The sequence below is a fragment of the Dasypus novemcinctus genome, chromosome 18 (genome assembly GCF_030445035.2).
Source record: "Dasypus novemcinctus isolate mDasNov1 chromosome 18, mDasNov1.1.hap2, whole genome shotgun sequence".
NCBI lineage: Eukaryota > Metazoa > Chordata > Mammalia > Cingulata > Dasypodidae > Dasypus > Dasypus novemcinctus.
This window is the reverse complement of record NC_080690.1, coordinates 44,209,118-44,227,202: the sequence shown is the minus strand read 5'-3', so window position 1 is coordinate 44,227,202 and position 18,085 is coordinate 44,209,118. Positions and strand designations below refer to the sequence as shown.

Here is an 18,085-nt window from a genome sequence, read left to right as displayed (position 1 = left end):
TCGTGTAACACTCTACTTTCTCACTCATGTAACAGTAACTCAATGGTCAGTGATTAGCTTTCCTCCATGAGGTGACTGAAGAAGCCGGACTACTTCTGTCTTGTGGCTTCATCTGTCCCTGGACCTTGGGGTTCTCTGCCTCCACCTAACAGACAGGAAGGTGGAGAAAGTATACCCATTACTTATTGACCTCACATTCTTAACAACCGCACATTTCATTGGTGAGAACAAGTCAATGGCTCCACCGAGATTCAAGAAGCAGTGGGAAATGTGGCTGGGCAGCCACAGCCCAGTGACAATGCTACTCTGTGGAAGAGGGAGCATAACTTTATGGTGGACTGCTAGTCATTTGTGCCACAGATACTTCAAGTGGTTAAGCAATTACATAAAGGCTACACAACTAGTAGATACATATATTAGTTACCTATTCCTAGGTAACAAACTACCACAAACAGAGAGGCTGGAAACAACACACATTAAGTGTCTCACGGTTGCTGTGAGTCAAGAGTCTGGGCATGGTTTCACTGGGTTCTCTGCTTCAATGTCTCACAAAGCTGCAATCAATGTGTTGGCCAGGACCTGAGTTCTCTTGTCTCTTGTGGTGGCTCTGTAAGGGAAGAATTGACAGCATTCAGTTCTTGTAGCATTCAGTTTCTATGATTTGTGGACGTTTCCTTCAGGGGAGCTCAAGCAATCCTTCTTGTGCAGCAACAACAGACTTAACCTATTAGCAAATTGGACTGCATCCTTCCTTTCTCTCTGGTGATGGGGGGAATGTACTACACGTCACAGAAGATGCCTGAGCTGGTCATCATTTGAAGCAGGAGCTCACAATGTTGAATTTACTACTGTTCCAAAATGCATCACCAAACTGAGGGTTGTACTTAATTGCAATGGATGTATGGTTCCTCTAATTTCTAAGCTTCCCTTTTTCAACATCATGACTGAAATGTTGTTGATGCAAGTTCCTTCAGGAAAGATTAATATAGGTAGTTGTTTTCCTTATCAGCAATGTGTTCTTTTAGTCTCTTGGTTACCAGGTGTCAATTTTTCATTTCTGAGTGTTCAAACCAGACATGTGGACAAGCCTTGACCATTATCTCTTTGACTGGTTCCCATCAGCCCACCATGAACCTGGCCAACCATAACACAGCACCCGTCTGTTGTCAAGACAAAATATCTATGGCAACACAAATGCTTCCCTTCTGGAATCTGTACTGCTTGTTATGGTAATGAATGGTACCAGAGAGTGCTAGCTCACAGATCTGGCAGCAAGATAGGTGGATCACAGCTGGGCCGTGAACCTCAGCAGAGTGGCGACTCCTACTCTCTGGTTCATTGGTCTTACCCAGGTCAGCTAACAGGGAGGCGAAGATGATCAACCACCACACCAGGGAATCAAGAGTGCCTACAACTGCAAACAGAGGAACTGCATCCATCATCCATGTGGAATCTAAGCCCCTTCTTGATCTAGAGGTGGAGAGGACATCACCATCCCAAGGTCCACAGAATGGAAGAATATAGACTGGAGTGGACTTGCTGATATTCTGCTATAAAACTATTGTGATGATTAGTGGAGGAAATTTTAGTATTGAGGTGGAGAAGGTGGCCACAGTAGTTGCTGAGGGCAGGGAGAGGGAAGAAGAGATGTGATTTGGGGGCATTTTTGGGATTTTGAGTTGTCTTGAATGACATGGCAGGGTCAGATGCTGGACTTTGTATATCCTGTCATAACCCACTGAATGTACTGGAGAAGAGTGTGAACTACAGGGTAAACTATTATCTATGTAGTGCAGCAGTGCCCCAAAATGTGTTCACTGAGTGCGATGAGTGTGCCACAATGATAGGGGAGGTTGTTGGTGTGGGAAGAGTGTGGGGGGGTGATATATGGGAATCTCTTATATTTTTTATGTGATGTATATATCTTCAAAAATATAATTTACAAAAATGATGTGGTGTGGGTGGGGAGTGGGTAATATGGGAAAAAAGAAAGAAAGAAGGAAGGGAGGGAGGAGAGAGAGAGAGAGAAAGAATCAGTTTGTTCAGCCAGTTTTATTTTTGGGGGAGTGGGTGGGTGGGGGACAAGTAGCGGGTTGGGGTTGAATGCCAGACCGCATATGCAGGAAGCCACTAATCCACATCAGCTCCCCTGAGGTGTTTTTTTATATATATATTTTTTCTGTTTATTTGCTTGTTGTTTTTGTTTTAAGGGGGCACCAGGGACTGAACCCGGGACCTCCCCTGTGGGAAGGAAGCAATCAATGCTTGAGCAACATTCACTCCCCAGACAGTTTTTGAGGCTGCTGTCTGGCAGCTGCCCAATCAGTGTAGTTCCTATAACCATCAAACTGATCACAATGAAAGCCAAAGTAACCTGGAGAAGTAAGAGGACACTGTAGAAACTATAGGAACTATGACAGCCAGAACCCAGACCATGGTGAGCCCCAGGCTGCTGTAGTGGAAACTTATATTGGTCCTGGTGAGGAGACACCATGACACTAGCTTCTCTCAGGAGAACCTCTGGGTCACTTCACCTTCCACAGTAGCTTCCAATCTCTTCTGGGAGAAACAAAAGCCAATTCAAAGTCCCTTCCTCACAGACCAGAGAGCTCTTTTTCTATTATCTTTGAGTAATACCAACAGAAGCTGTTTTTAAGAACCGACTCCTTTTGGACTCGTTTTTCAATTCATATTGTGGCCCACTCAAAGAGACACTGCTAAGGCCGAAGGTAAGAAGATGAGGCAAATCATCAGAGTCAGCCTGATGAAGAGGCTCTGCCCTGCTAGGTCTGCGCTTTCCACGGCTCCTGCACACACTCGGAAGAGTCCACGGAGACTACCCGAACTCCACAGCTGTCCCTGACCCCAGACAATCGGGTGGGAGCTCCAGGGGCGGAGCCGGGCGCTCTGCACAGACGGGGTACCAAAGCAACCAAAACATCCCCGCGCGTGTACGCTTTCGTCAGGATGACATGCACCTCCTGAACCTTCAGAGTATCCTCGCTGCTACCGTGCTAGCCCGTTTGAGAGCTATGCAGGACAAATTGTCTTAGTATTTACTCCACTACAGTTGACGTCTGTATAGACCTTTTAAGAACGAGCATGAGAAGGGGTGTTGAGAACTGCAGTACATAAGAAAATCAAGCTGCCCAGATCACCCCTGAATCAAACCAAAATTTCTTTTTTCTATTGGCTTTTTAATTTAATAATCTTCCTCTTAAAAATTATTTTGGTTTTGAATTTCTTTACATTTTCTATGTAAGTGTCATTTGTTTGGTTTTATTGCTTCATTAACCAATACCTCTCCACAAATACTCTTGTTTTATTATAGTTCTTGACCATCAATTTTGGCTTTTTTTGAAACATACATGCAAGAACGGTGAAGCAAAACAAGCCATATTATAGTGAAAAATAAAACAAGTTATGCTTCTCTAATTTAGCTAATATATTAAACTATTTTTTTAAAGGCTTGATTAACAATTCGAATTATTATAAATTTGGGAGCAGCGTCACTGGGTAGTTCTGACTCAGGGTTTGTCCTGAAGAGGTTGCAGTCAAGTTCTAACAAGACTGCAGTCATCTGAAGACTTACTAAAGCTAGAGGGTCCATTCCAAGATGGCTCACTCACATGGCAACTGATAGGAGACTCAGTTCCTCACCACGTGGACCCCTCCAGAATGATGCTTGAGAAGCTTCATGACATATCAGCTGGTTTACCCTTTGGTTGAGGGATCTGAGAGAGAGCAAGGGTAAAGCTGCAATTCCTTTCATGACTCACTCGAAGTCATGAATCATGACTTCTGCTATACTATTCATTAGAAGTGAGTCAATTGTGCAGGAGAGAGTGTAAATTACAATGTAAACTGTAATCCTTGCTTAGTCTCAATGCTCCAAAATGTTCATCAATTGTAACAAATGTACCACACTAATGAAGGATGTTGTTAATGTGGGAAAATGTGGGAGGGGTTGGGAGAGGGACATATGCTAATCCCCTATATTTTTTATGTAACATTTATGTACTCTAAGTATCATTATAAAAATTTTTTAAAGTATATTTTAAAAAAAGAAGTAAGTCACCAAGTCCAGCTCACAGTCAAAGAGAGAGGACTTAAGCTCTGCTTCTTGAAGGAAGGAGAATCGAAGAATTGCTAGACATATTTTTTAATATACCAATTTTACTGATACTTATTAATAAAACATAAATCCATCCAAAATACACAATCAATGGTATTTAGTATAATCACATAGTTGTGCATTCATCACTCCAATCATTTTTAGAGCATTTTCATTATTCCAGTAATAATAATAATAAACAAAAAGCAACCAAACAAAACTCATCACCTCTCAATTTCTCTATGCTTCCCCTGACATACATAGCTGCTATTCTATTTTCTTCTCTCTAGTTTGTTTTCATTTATATTTTGTAAGAACAGTCATATATGCAATATCACCCATATTCATATTTTACATGACATTTCTCTATGTTATAGTCCCATTTTACATTTTTTAGCCTTCTTTCTAGTAATATAAATGTCCTTAATCTTTCAGTTTCAACCATTGTCATACCCATATAATTATTCTGCTAGCCACAAACACCATGATATGCTCTCACCATTTCCATTTATTTCAAAGATTTACAAACAACTTTTTAATCAATTCTGCACAGATTAACCATCAGCTTTTCATTCTCTACCCTCATTCTATTTTCTGGTGACCTATATTCTAATTATTAATTCCATAGTATATTTCACTCACAATAGCACAAATCAAACAGTATTTGTCCTTCTGCTTCTGGATTGCTTCACTCAACATAATGTCCTCCAGGTTCCTCCATGTTGTCATAGGCTTCACAACTTCATTTCTTCTTACCACTGCATAATAGTCCATCATGTGTATATACCACAATTTGTTCATCCATTCATCATTGATGGACACCTGGGCTATTTCCAAATTTTTGCTATCATGAATAATGCTATGAACATTGGTGTGCAGATGTCTGTAGCACTGCTCTCATTCTTCTTGGTATATACCTAGTAAAGGTATTGCTGGGTCACATGGTAAGTCTATACTCAACTTCCTTAAGAACTGCCAAACAGTTCTCCACAATGTCTGTACCATTCTACATTCCCACCAATAGCGAATAAGCATTTCTATCTCTACACATCCTCTCCAACACTTAGTTTTCCGACTTTTTAATAGTGGCCAGTCTAATAGGTGTGAAATGATATCTCATTGTAGTTTGATGTGCATTTCCCTAATCACTAGTGATGTTGAACATTTTTTCATGTATTTCTTTGCCATTTGTATTTCTTCTTTGGACAATTGTCTTTTCAAATATTTGCTCATTTTTTAATTGGATAGTTTGTCCTTTTATTGTTGAGTTGTATGATCTCTTTGTGTATCATGGATATTAAACCCTTATCGGATATGTAATAGTGAAATATTTTCTCCCATTGAATTAGCTGCCTTTTCAGCCTTTTGACAAAATCCTTTGAGGTACAAAAGTGTTTTAATTTTGAGATCACATTTATCTATTTTTTCTTTTGTTGCATGTGCTTTGAGTGTACGATTTAAGAAACTATTGCTGGAGTGATCATGGCTCAAGCAGTTGGGTGCCCACCTCCCATTATGGGAGGTCCCAGGTTTGGTTCCCACTGCCTTCTATAGAAGACGAGATGAGGCAACAAGAAGGAAGCAGATGTGGTTCAAGTGCTTGGGTGCCTGCCTCCCACATGGGAGGTGCCAGGTTTGGTTCCTGGTGCTTCCTAAGATAAGCATACAACAGGCAGAAATGATGAGCAGATAGACAAGGGAGCCATCTCAGGGGAGAAAAAAAAGAATAGAAGCTACCTCCTACCACAGGATCTTGAAGATGTTTCTGACATATTCTTCTAGGAGTTTTATAGCTGTTGCTTTTATATCTAGGTCCTTGATCCATTTTGAGTTAATTCTTGTATAAGGGTGAGTTGGGGGTCCTCTTTCTTTCTTTTGGGTATGGCTATCCAGTTCTCCCAGCACCAGCACCATTTGTTGAGCAGACTGTTCTGGCCCAACTAGGTGGGCTTAACAGCCTTGTCAAAAATCACTTGATTGCAGATGTGAGGGTCTATTTCTGAGTTCTTAGCTCAGTTCTATCAGTCAATCTGACTGTATTTATGCCATTACCATGCTGTTTTTACCACTAGCTAAGCAATATGCTTCAAAATCAGGAAGTAAGAATCCTCTAACTATTCAGGCTATTCAGGGTCCTTTATCCTTCCAAATAAATTTGATTACTGGCTTTTTTATTTCTGAAAAAAAAAAAAAGACTGTTGGGATTCTTATTGGGATTGCATTGAATCTGTAAATCAGTATGGGTAGAATTGACATCTTAACAATATTTAGTCTTCCAATCCATGAACACGGATTGTCCTTCCATTTATTTAAGTCTTCTTTGGTTTCTTTTAGCAATGTTCTGTAGTTTTATGAATACAGGTCCTTTATGTCCTTGGTTAAGTTTATTCCTAAATATTTGATTGTTTTAATTGCTATTATAAATGGAATTTTTTTCTTACTTCTGCCTCATATTGCACATCAGTATGTATAGAAATGCTATTGATTTTTGCATACTAATTATGCCACTTTGCAGAACTCATCTGTTAATTCTAGTAGCATGTGGATTTTTCAGGAGATTCTAGATATAGGATCATGTCATCAGTGAGTAGTGAGAGTTTTACTTCTTCCTTTCCTATTTGGGTGCCTTTTTTTCCTTTGTCTTGCCTAATTGATCTAGCTAGAACTTCTAACACAATATTGAATAATAATAATAATAACAATGGCATCCTTGTCTCATTCCTGATCTCACTGGGAATGCTTTCAGTCTTTCACCATTGGGTACATGCTAGCTGTAGGTTTTTCATATACCCACTTTACCATATTGAGAAAGCTTCCTTCTATTCCTATTTTTTGGAGTGTTTTTATCAAGAAAGGGTGCTATATTTTGTCAAATGCCTTTTCTGCATCAATTGAGAGGCTCATGTGATTTTTCTTCTTCAATTTATCAAGTGGTTTTTTACACTAATTGATTTTCTTGTGTTGAACCACCCTTGTATACCTGGGATAAAACTCACTTGATTGTGGTATATAATTATTTTAACATGCTTTTGAATTCTGTTTGCAAATATTTTCTTGAGGATTTTTGCATCTATATTCATTAGAGATATTGGTTTGTGATTTTCTTTTTTCATAGTATCTTTATTTGGTTTTGATATGAGGGTAATGTTGGATTCATAAAATGAGTTTGGTAGCATTCTTTCCTGTTCAGTTTTTTGGAAGAGCTTGAGCAAGATTGGTATTAAATCTTATTTGAATGATTGGTAGAATTCACCTGTGAAGCCATCTGGTCTGTGCTTTTCATCTTTGGGAGGTTTTAAGACTGTTTCAATCTCTTCACTTGTCATTGGTTTTGCTGAAGTCTTTTATTTCTTCTAGGGTTAGTGTAGGTGGTTCATGTGTTTCTAGGAATTTGTCCATCTTGTATAATTGTCTAGTTTTTTGGTATGCAATTGTTTATAGTATCCTCTTATGATGTCTATTATTTCTGCAGGATCAGTGGTAATGTTCCCCCTCTCATTTCTGATTTTATTTATTTGTAGCAAGACATATTTTAAATCAACATACTAGTTTATGGAAGAAGACCTCAATTCCTCACAATATGAGCCTCTCCATAAGTCTGCTTTAGTGTCCTTATGCCCTGGGAGCCGCCTTCCACTGGAGCAAAGACCCAAGGGAGAGCAAGAAGGAATCCACAATGCCTTTCATGACCTAAATTTAGAAGTTACATTCTATCATTCCTTCAATATCCCGTCAGCTCTACTCAATATAGTTGGGGACTAAATAAAGGTGTATATTCCAGAAATCGGAGATCTCTGGGAGCCGTCTTGGGTGCTGGCTATCACAGATACCCAGGGGAAGCAATAATTAATTCCACCAGTGTGTGCTGGAGAGGGTTTCACAGAGGAAGTGATGTAAGAGATTGGCCTTGGAGGTCCCACTGACCCCGAGAAAAATTAGTCTATCCTTGATTTGAGAAAGTAAGAACTAGGACAGATGCCAGAGAAGTCCGCTTTTCAGTGTTTTGTTTTGTTTAAAGATTTATTTATTTATTTATTTATTTATTTATTTATTTCTCTCCCCTTCCCGCCCTACCCCGGTTGTCTATTCTCTGTGTCTGTTTGCTGCGTCTTCTTTTGTCCGCTTCTGTTGTTGTCAGTGGCATGGGAACCTGTGTTTCTTTTTGTTGCGTCATCTTGTTATGTCAGCTCTCCGTGTGTGTGGTGCCATTCCTGGGCAGGCTGCACTTTCTTTCGCACTGGGCGGCTCTCCTTACGGAGCGCACTCCTTGCGCGTGGGGCTCCCCTACGCAGGGGACACCCCTGCGTGGCAGGGCACTCCTTGCACGCATCAGCACTGGGCATGGGCCAGCTGCACACGGGTCAAGGAGGCCCGGGGTTTGAACCACAGACCTCCCGTGTGGTAGACGGACACCCTAACCACTGGACCAAGTCCGCCACCTCAGTGGTTTTTGATGCTGTTTCTAACTTTGCCTAACATTGTTCACATGTGCTGTTAAAGTGGCTGTAAGTGCTCTAGTCTCACAATATGCAATTAGACCAGGCAAGAGCTTCTTCAATAACACGTTACATACTTGATGAACCAAAATGGCTATTCAAAGTCACTTTTTATCTTCTCCTGTAATTAGGACTTGTGCTTCCTCCAGGAGACTGAAGTAAATGAGATGTAGCAGGCCCCACTTCTACTCCTATCTTTGTTTTAACATTCAGAACACGAACTCTCTTCCAAGGAACCTTTTAAAGCAATTTATATTTCTCAAGGAAGAAGGCAAGAAGAGCAGTGGGAAACTTGGCAGATCTTTAAGTGTATAAAATTTCCCATTTCTTGCAGAAAACTGAAAATATCTCCCGAGTTATAAATTAGAGGTCTTTGTTCTTGCCTTTTTAATTCACCAAAGCTTTGGAATAATCACACTGCTGAAAATGTGGTCATTTCCTGTTTACTCCTTTTATTTTGTTACAAATTTTGCATAGTTCCAAAAAGAATAGTTTTAGATTAGTCACAACAATAACAAAAACAGATACAAAGAACTGTTCAGGCAAAAAAGAAGAGGGTGAGAAGCCTTATCTTTGGTCTGGAAAAGAACCTTCCTTTTCCTCCTCCATAAAACATAAAGAACTGGATCAGGAAGCACTCATTGGAGAAAAGTCATGGGCTCAAAGTAACTCAAGAGGCCAGCTCTCCTTTACAGCTAGGTAATTCTGTACAGTCTGAGCCAGGCAGCAATCTTCACTGAGCACTGGTCTCTGTTCTCTGGCCTTCCCTGTACAAGAAAAATAAAGAACTGGGTCAGGAAGCACTCATTGGAGAAAAGTCATGGGCTCAAAGTAACTCAAGAGGCCAGCTCTCCTTTACAGTTAGGTAATTCTGGACCGTGCGAGCCAGGCAGCAATCTTCACTGAGCACTGGTCTCAGTTCTCTGGCCTGCCCTGTACATGAGGGGTCTTCAGGGGAGTCCCACACCCTGCTTTGCCTCCTTCGCTTTTTCCTTTCACAGTATTAAATGCTATTTTTTTTATCTTCCACTCTGTGCCTTATCCTTTACATTAATTGGCATTATTTCTCCTTGTCTTAGTTTCCTGACAAATACCACATAATGGGTTGGATTAATAACAGGAGGGAAGTGGATGTGGCTCAAGTGATTGGGCTCCCATCTACCATATAGGAGGTCTAGGGTTCGATACCCATGGGCCTCCTGGTAAAGGAAAGCTGGCCTGCATGGCAAGCTAGCAGGGGCAGAGAGCTGCCCCATGCAGGAGTGCTGCCCCATGCAGGTGTGCTGGCCCACATGGAGAGCTGGTGCAGCAAGATGACACAGAGGAGAGACAATAAGAGATGCAGCAGACTAAGTTGCTGAGGTGACACAAGAGAATGAGTGCCTCTCTCCCACTCCAGAAGGTCCCAGGATTGGTTCCCAGAACTGCCTAATAAGAATACAAGCAGACATAGAAGAACACACAGAAAGCAGACAATGAGTGCAAAACAATGAGGAAGGGGGGTAGTAATTAATAAATAAAATAAATCTTTAAAAAAAACCACAGGGAAGTGGATTTGGCTCAACTGATAGAGCATCCACCTACCACATAGGGGATCCAGGGTTCACACCCAGGACCTCCTGGCCTGTGTGGTAAGCTGGTCCATGTGCAGTGCTGATGCACACAAAGAGTGCCATGCCACACAGGGGTGTCCCCCGCATAGGGGAGCCCCACACGCAAGGAGTGCACCCCATAAGGAGAGCTGCCCCATGCAAGAAAAGCGCAGCCTGCCCAGGAGTGGCCCCGCACACAAGGAGAGCTGACGCAGCAAGATGATGCAGCAAAAAGAGACATAGATTCCCAGTGCCACTGACAAGAATGCAAGCGGACACAGAAGAACACACAGCGAATGGACACAGAGAGCAGACAACAGGGGGGAGGGGAGAGAAATAAATAAAAGTAAATCTTAAAAAAAAAAAAAAACCCTAGAATTTACTGGCTCACTGTTTCAGAGACTAGAAGGTTTGCCTCCTCCCAGGGTCAGTAACATTCTAGCTGGTCAGCAGTCCTTAGGTTCCTTGGCTTTCCCATCACATGGTGATGTCCTCTCCTTTCTCTTCTGGGTTCCATTGACTTCCAGCTTCTGGCTCCTTCCCATGGCTTTTTTCCTCTAAGGTCTCCAGTATTAGGATTAAGACCCATCCTGATTCAGTTGGCCATACCTTAACTAAAAATAACATCTTCGAAATGTCCTATTTACAGTGGGTTCACACCCATAGGAATGGATTAAGATTAAGGACATGCTTTTTTTTCTGGACTTTATAACTCAATCTGTCACACTCCTAAACTCTACAAGATGATATGATGAACCCCATTTTTTAGCATAGCAATCAAGAATCTTTCTTTTTCTGAATTGTAAAACCCAACTCGAATGGCTCACTTATCCAAAAAAGTCAGGCATGTGACATGCTTTAGGCACAGCTGGGTCTATGTGCTCACATGAAGACTCCTTTACAGGCAGGCTCTTCCTCAGGATTAAGGGGGAAGCATCATGACTGGGAGCGCCCAAAGCCCTACACTTCATCAAACATGATGGCCATGGATGTGCTCGTTTGGATTTCCCTTCAAAAATATAATAACCTGCCATTCAACCGCAAGGAGCACAGTTAGCTGACAGCCTCCAGGTGTAGCACCTTCAGGATCCATGCCCTTCCCAGGCAGCCATCAGCCAATGACTGCACCTAGCAAGGGGTTGTAGGGCCTTGGTCATTTCTGGCCGATAAAGCAGGACTCCTTCAATGGGCAATCCTTGCTCCAGAGTTCCTGGTAGGATTGGCCAAGACTGTCAGATCTGATTATGGCTCTCCCTGCCCTGTCTGTATCCTCCCCCTTTATCTTTCATAGGCATTATCTGCTCCCCTCAACAAATGTCTTGTACTCCAAACTTCATCTCAGAAGCTTCTTCCAGGAAGAAGAGCCTCCCATATAACATTTCACCGCCCCACCTGAAGTAGATAGTGTCCTTGGTTCACCCAGATTCCCTGGGATTTCTTTGTACTGGTTTTGGGTTTGGGTGCCCCCACCCTTTCATGTGCTTTTTTTTTTTTTTTTTTTTTTGAGGTACCAGGGCTGGAGATTGAACCCAAGACCTTGCATGTGAGAAGCCAGCACTCAACCCCTGAGCCACATTGGCTTTCCTGAGTTGGTTTTTTTCCATTTGTTTTGCTTGTTATTTGTTTTCATTTATTCAGAAGGCCCCGGGGAACCAAACCTGGTTTGGTTTGGGACCTCCCATGTAGGAGGTGGGCTCTCAACCACTTGAGCACATCCACTCCCCCATGTGCCCTTTTAACACCCAGCACCTTTGCTTTTCTTGATTGACCTGCTCTCAGAAAACTGGAGCCACGTGGCCCTAAGTGAAGATGCAGAAAGTCAGCAGTCCCTGGGGTTTACTCCTCTGCCCTTCTGCTTGGCCAATGACTGGCAGGTCAGGAGTTTCAACATTAAGCTACCTTGCCTCCAGTCAGATCTTCTGAGTCAGGGTCATGCTAAAGTTCCCTTCCACCGGATATGTCTGAAATTGCACCTGCTTGGCTTCCTTCCCTTTACTGCCTTGCTTCCCATCTGCCCTGGGAGCCCTTCCTTAATAAATCCTTTCTACATGAATCCTCATCACAAGGTGCATTTCTTGGAAACCCAGCCAAGACACAGCACCAGGGATCGCTCTCCGGTCAAGTGGCTGTCTCCTACAGTACATCTGCCACTGTGGCCTGGCAATCTCTCCAAGCCCCCCAGGCCTCTGTCACTAACCCTGGTGTGCTTTCCTGTCCTTGTTGGCTTCCTTTAGTCCCTTCCCACCCCTTTGCCAATAGCCCTTTATTGAACTCTCTCCAATTACTCCTTTTGAAGTTTGCTATTTCCTGCCAGAGTCCTGAATTTACTTTTTTCTTAAACTTTTTCTTTTGAAATCATTTCAAACTTACAGGACAGTTGCATATATTATACAAACCTCATACAGAGAACTCCAACATCCCCTCATCCCCTCCCAGATACCCAGATCCACCAATTTTAACAGTTCCTCTATCATCTATCTATCTATCTATCTATCTATCTACCTATCTATCTATCTATCTATCTATCTATCTATCTAAAATTTATAATACCCTAGGAATTTAGAATGAGACACAAGTTTAAAGGTGTGGAACTTTATCCCCATCCAGTCAATTTAGTGCTGGGACTATATGTATAATAAGCTAATTTGGAGGTGATACAAAAAATCTGATTTGGAGGATCTTCCTGAATGCGTAATCGGCAGCAAGTACCTCTCTTCCCCAATTCCCCCTTGGCCTTCAAAAGGTACTCCAGGAAAATAGCTAGTAAACAACCTGCAAAGGCTTATTTCTGACGCTAGATGGCAGCTGTGACCCACCAGTGTTAATTTGTTCGCCTCTGGAAGCTCATTTACAGTCCCAGCTTGCCTGGCCTTCCTGTTCTTAGTTCACAGTCCAGGAAAAGCGAACTCTCCTGCCACCTCTCCACTTCCAACTTGTGGCTTGTTCCACATTCCTCCAATGCAGAAGCAGTTCATGGAGATACATGGGCCTCCCTGCCCTGCCAGGACCTGGGAAGTTTCCGAGTTGTATCTCTCTACCCACCGTCCCTCAAGGCACCAGTTGCTAGACACTTGAACACAGATGCCACACCAAGGGTCTTTGCCTCTGGGGAAAAGGCTGTAGAATATAGAACCTTAGGGAGAATCCTCCTGGTATAGGAAATATGGGTGTGTTTGAGCTACCCTTCTGCCTGACTGTATGACCTCTCCAATTGCTTTAGCTGACCCCCTTCCACCTCGGGTGGACTTTGCAATGAAGTGACATTAGTTAATATCATTGTATTAATAATGACACTTTTATTTGCAAGTAACTGAAGTTGAGTGCAAACTAGCTAAAGCCTGGTAAAGTGAAGGGGGAGTCATTTAGCCAATAGCCTTAAGAGCCACAGGTCTATGAATTCAGAGAAAACCATATTCACAAGAATATTTCAGGCATGGCTGGATCCAGGTGCTAAAAAAAAAAAAAACCTCATGATCAAGAATCTGTTTGTCTCCATGAATCTCTACCTGCCTGTATTCTAGCTGAGCAGCCTTGGAAGAAATACGTGTTTTTCTTCATGGTTCTGCAAGAGCCCCAGACTCAACTTGGATCAGCTCATCCCTAAACTAAGCACATGGGAGGAAGCCTAAGGAGACAGCACACTGGCTTTGCTAGACCTAGGTCGAGTGCCCATCACTGGAAACAGGATTGGGTCAGAATGAGAATGAGGGAAGTATGACTCTTCAAGAAAAAAAAAAACAGGGAACTTTCACCTGTAAAAGGGACACAGGGCAAGCCAACTCAGCAGATGTCTATGATAGCCATGCAGCAAATTTCCTTTCCCCTCCCACTCACTTACTCACCCACTCATCTATTTACTCATTCAGCACCCCATTGGGTCTCCTACCTGGAAATACTTCCAGTCCTCTCTACCCCCAGCCTCACCTGGTAAAAGTCCTGCTTCTCTGACCCCCTGGTGCTCCTATCATCCAAACTCCTAACATCCTGTTTTTTACATTCAAGGCGCTGATGAATCTGTGCTTATATAGTGATCTGCAGTATTATTAACCTTGGGTGTGTCTGACCACCAGACTCTAAACTTCGTAAGGACAAAGGTCAGGTCTTGATGTCTCCAGGGCCTAGCAGTGTCAGGTACATAGTAGGACATGCAGTAGATATCTGTTTATTCATTCTTTCATTCATTCATTTGGTGATTTCTTATTAGACGCTGGGGTAGTAAGTCCCATGAGACATGGTCTCTGCTCGGCTTCTCCCCTAGTGAGAAAGACAGCCAAGTCAATCAATGATCACAGTCCAGTTGCAATACTTTCTCCAAGAATGGTAGACTCAAGGGAGCCTGGAGGAGGCGTATCTAAGCTAGAGGGCTCCAGGAAGTTTCTCAGAAGAATCATGATCTTGGACTAATTTCAGAAGAATGAGAAAGGCATTAGCAAGATGAAGGAGGGATCCCCTCTGAAGTATGTCAGAAAACAAGGAAATGTAACATACCCTGACATATTTTGAGGGACCTGATGGCTCTGGTCTCATTGATATTAACCCTCCCAAAGAGGAAGGGGTTAACCCACAGAGGAACTAGGTCCTTTACCTAAACCAATGTCTTTTAAAGTATAGTAAATAAAAGGGCATAGTATCCAAGCTAGAATGTTTTGGGGCAAAGAACTGGCTAAAAATGTTGTGGAGGAAGTAGATTCTCAAGTGTGTGAGTGCCTGGATGAAAGTAATTGGAGTCTCTGGTGTTTCTTCAAAGAGAGAAGTAAACCAGCCAAGGATACGGTCCATTATGAATCCAAGCAAACTCCTTGAGGCACACAAAAGAAATAAATAAATAAAGGGCAAATGAAATTACTTTAAAACAGGAAGAATTATATAACAATTTTTGTGTAGTATTAAAAAGTGTTCTCATGCCATTGGCTGCTCGCATGCCATTGGCTGCGAGGATCTGGGATTGTTGCTAAGAAAGGGATGGGAGTAGGATGGTGAGGGAAATAAGATGTCAGGCCAGAACACAACGCAGAGAGATTTCAGCATTTGAAGGGTATAGAAAAAACACCTCAATAGTAGACAATCATTTGAAACGCCATCCTCTTTTGTTTTTCAGGCTGCTCTTAATTACCATGTTTATACCTGGAATTTACTAAGAAAGTTCTATTCAAAAGGACAGTTTATACTTCAGTATAGAGAATGTTCAATCACAATCCCCAATTTTCCCTTCAGTTGCAACCTGAATCGTTTGTGGAATGGCTGTGTTAAGTGGAGGAGAAAGCTATAAATGGTTTATAAATCAGTGTGTTGCCGTCACAAATTGAAGCAGTTGCTGCTCCCCAGGTTGGCAGGGAAATTGTGAATCAGAGTCTAAAGCTCTACGAACAATGCCTCTGCAAATCGAACCTCACAATGGATTGTCCTCCATGGCTTTCAAAAGCGCACTGCTGTTGGGAAACGGACTTTGGCCCAGTGGTTAGGGCGTCCGTCTACCACATGGGAGGTCCCCGGTTCAAGCCCTGGGCCTCCTAGACCCGTGTGGAGCTGGCTGGCGCAGTGCTGATGTGCGCAAGGAGTGCCCTGCTACACAGGGGTGTCCCCCGCATGCGCGCAAGGAGTGCACCCATGTGGAGAGCTGCCCAGCTCCAAGGAGCAGCCTGCCGAGGAATGGCGCCGCCCACGCTTCCCGTGCCGCTGACGACAACAGAAGTGGACAAAGAAACAAGACGCAGCAAAAAGACACAGAAAACAGACAAGGGGGGGGGGGAATTAAATAAATAAAAATAAATCTTTAAAAAAAAAAAAAGTGCACTGCTGTCCAGACCAGCCCCAAGGTGAACCACACCATACCCTGGCATGCAAATAGGCGGAATCTGAACCACTTTTTTCCAGACTAATGAAAGCGCCACTTTCACCACATCACAGCCTCAGTCCAGAGGAACCCCGTCCTTTGTTGGATACTTGCCGTACCTACCTACCACTTTCCCCTACTCTCTCTCCTCTGAATCACTAAAGCTCAATAATGGCAAAGACTTATCAAGCTCTCCAGGCTGGTCACAGTTTCAAGTATTTTACACATATTAAATGAATTGTAGGTCACAGTGATCTTATTGGGGGTAGAGGTGGGGGTGCTAATATCCTCCATTTTACAGATGAAGAAACTGAGGCCCAGCGAGGGTCCAGCTTTGTGCCCAAGGTCACAGAGCTCTGAGATGGGAAAGCCAAAGTGCTTTGGCTCCAGAGTCCACACTCTTGACCACTATGATATGCTGCCTCTTAAAAGGGGGTGCCACCATATCCATACTGATCTATCCCTTGTCACAGTCCTCTCTGTTAACCATGCCTGATCTCCTCTTCTCTCCCTTGTTATCCAAGAGGTTCTGAAGAAGCTGCTTTCTCCACTGTCAATGACAGGAGTGAAGCCCTTAACCAGGATGAACCAGTCTGTGTATCAGCATTCCCCTGACCTCAGCTACTGGTTCAGGAGGACTGGGCCTTTGCCAGTCAGAGCCAGGGAGTTCTGACGAAACTCTTTCTGGGGGCTTCTGCGAGAAAGAAGTCTTCTGTTCTCCCCTAGTTTTGGAATGAAGAGCTGCTGCAGCCATATTACTGCCACGAGGGTAGGCTGCCCAAGGGCCAGATAATAAACAGAGAAAGCAGATCAAGTGCTGGTGGACTCCGTTCTATACCAGGGCATTTCTGGCAGTGAACCTACAGAATATGTTCTGCCAAAGTTCAATGGGCACATAAAACTGAAAAACAAAGCAGGCTACTCCATATAGCAAAATAGTAACATTTTATTAGGGAACTTACAAACTGGGAAACTGGTCCTGGTCAGTCACAGGACATTCAGAGTAGTACCCAGGTAGTTACAGGGAATCATACCAGGTAAAAACAAGGAAGGTACAGAGACAAGGCAGGATTTGCAAGATTGTAAACATTTCTTCAAAGTTACTGACATGTAGCAGGAGTACTTTAATATAGATAGCTATTGTGTTTAGGAATGTAGACGTGCACTTTAAGACGCACCTACAGGGGAGGGTTTTTATGTTTTTTGTTTTTTTTTTTGTTTTTCTTTATCTAGGAATTTATGGCTTCTCTGGTTTATGACCTCACAATCCACCCCTCAAAAAACCTACTGTTACATTCTACATGCCCCTCTTCTAGGAATATCTCTGAGTGGCAATTGAGGGGCACATTTGCAGGCAGAATCCATGACAGCAATATAAAATACATAAACTAATATCTATGCCTGCTAATGTCAAGAGGAAAACCAGTAAAGCAGATCCCCAAACTGTCAGGTTGAAAGGCAAAATTGTCCCTTTCTGGTGGAAGTCAGCAACTGTCCACACACCCAACAGTCAGTCTGGTTATGGACTGCAGCTACTTCAGTTGCCCATTTCAGGAATTCATTTCCTTTTGCTGTAAAGACTAGAAACATTAGCTTAGAGGCAAAATTCAAGATGTTTAGTAGGAACTAACATAGGGAGGTCATGACTGTTTGCTAAGATGCAACTTATAGGCCCAACTCCTGACAAGACAGTTCTCAACATTGGTTTCTTCCCCAGGAATATGTACCAAACTTTAGCCCCCAAGAGTTCTATGGCATTGGGTAGGACATTACATAAAGGAGCCTGTGTATTAAGCCATGAAAGGAATATGACTTCTGTACTGGCTTCTATAGAGGAGGCTGTCTGTGAACCAGAACAGGGATCGTCTATATATATATATATATATGTATGTATGTATGTATATAAAATAGGAGTCAGAGTTACTGCTAATTCCTTTCCCTGTCCCCAGGGAATAACAATACCTACCCACTTGGGTGGTTTTTTCCAACATAAGCCCCACCAAATTTGGTGGGTGCCTTTGCGTATAGCCTGTGGCAATCTCAATATGCG

General features: G+C 42.7%; 1 pseudogene; it reads right to left on the bottom strand.

Annotated features, from left to right (window-relative positions):
* Window positions 1-654: 654 nt before the first annotated feature.
* On the bottom strand, window positions 655-4,813 carry LOC101437869 (glycerol-3-phosphate acyltransferase 3-like; annotated as a pseudogene).
* Window positions 4,814-18,085: the final 13,272 nt, after the last annotated feature.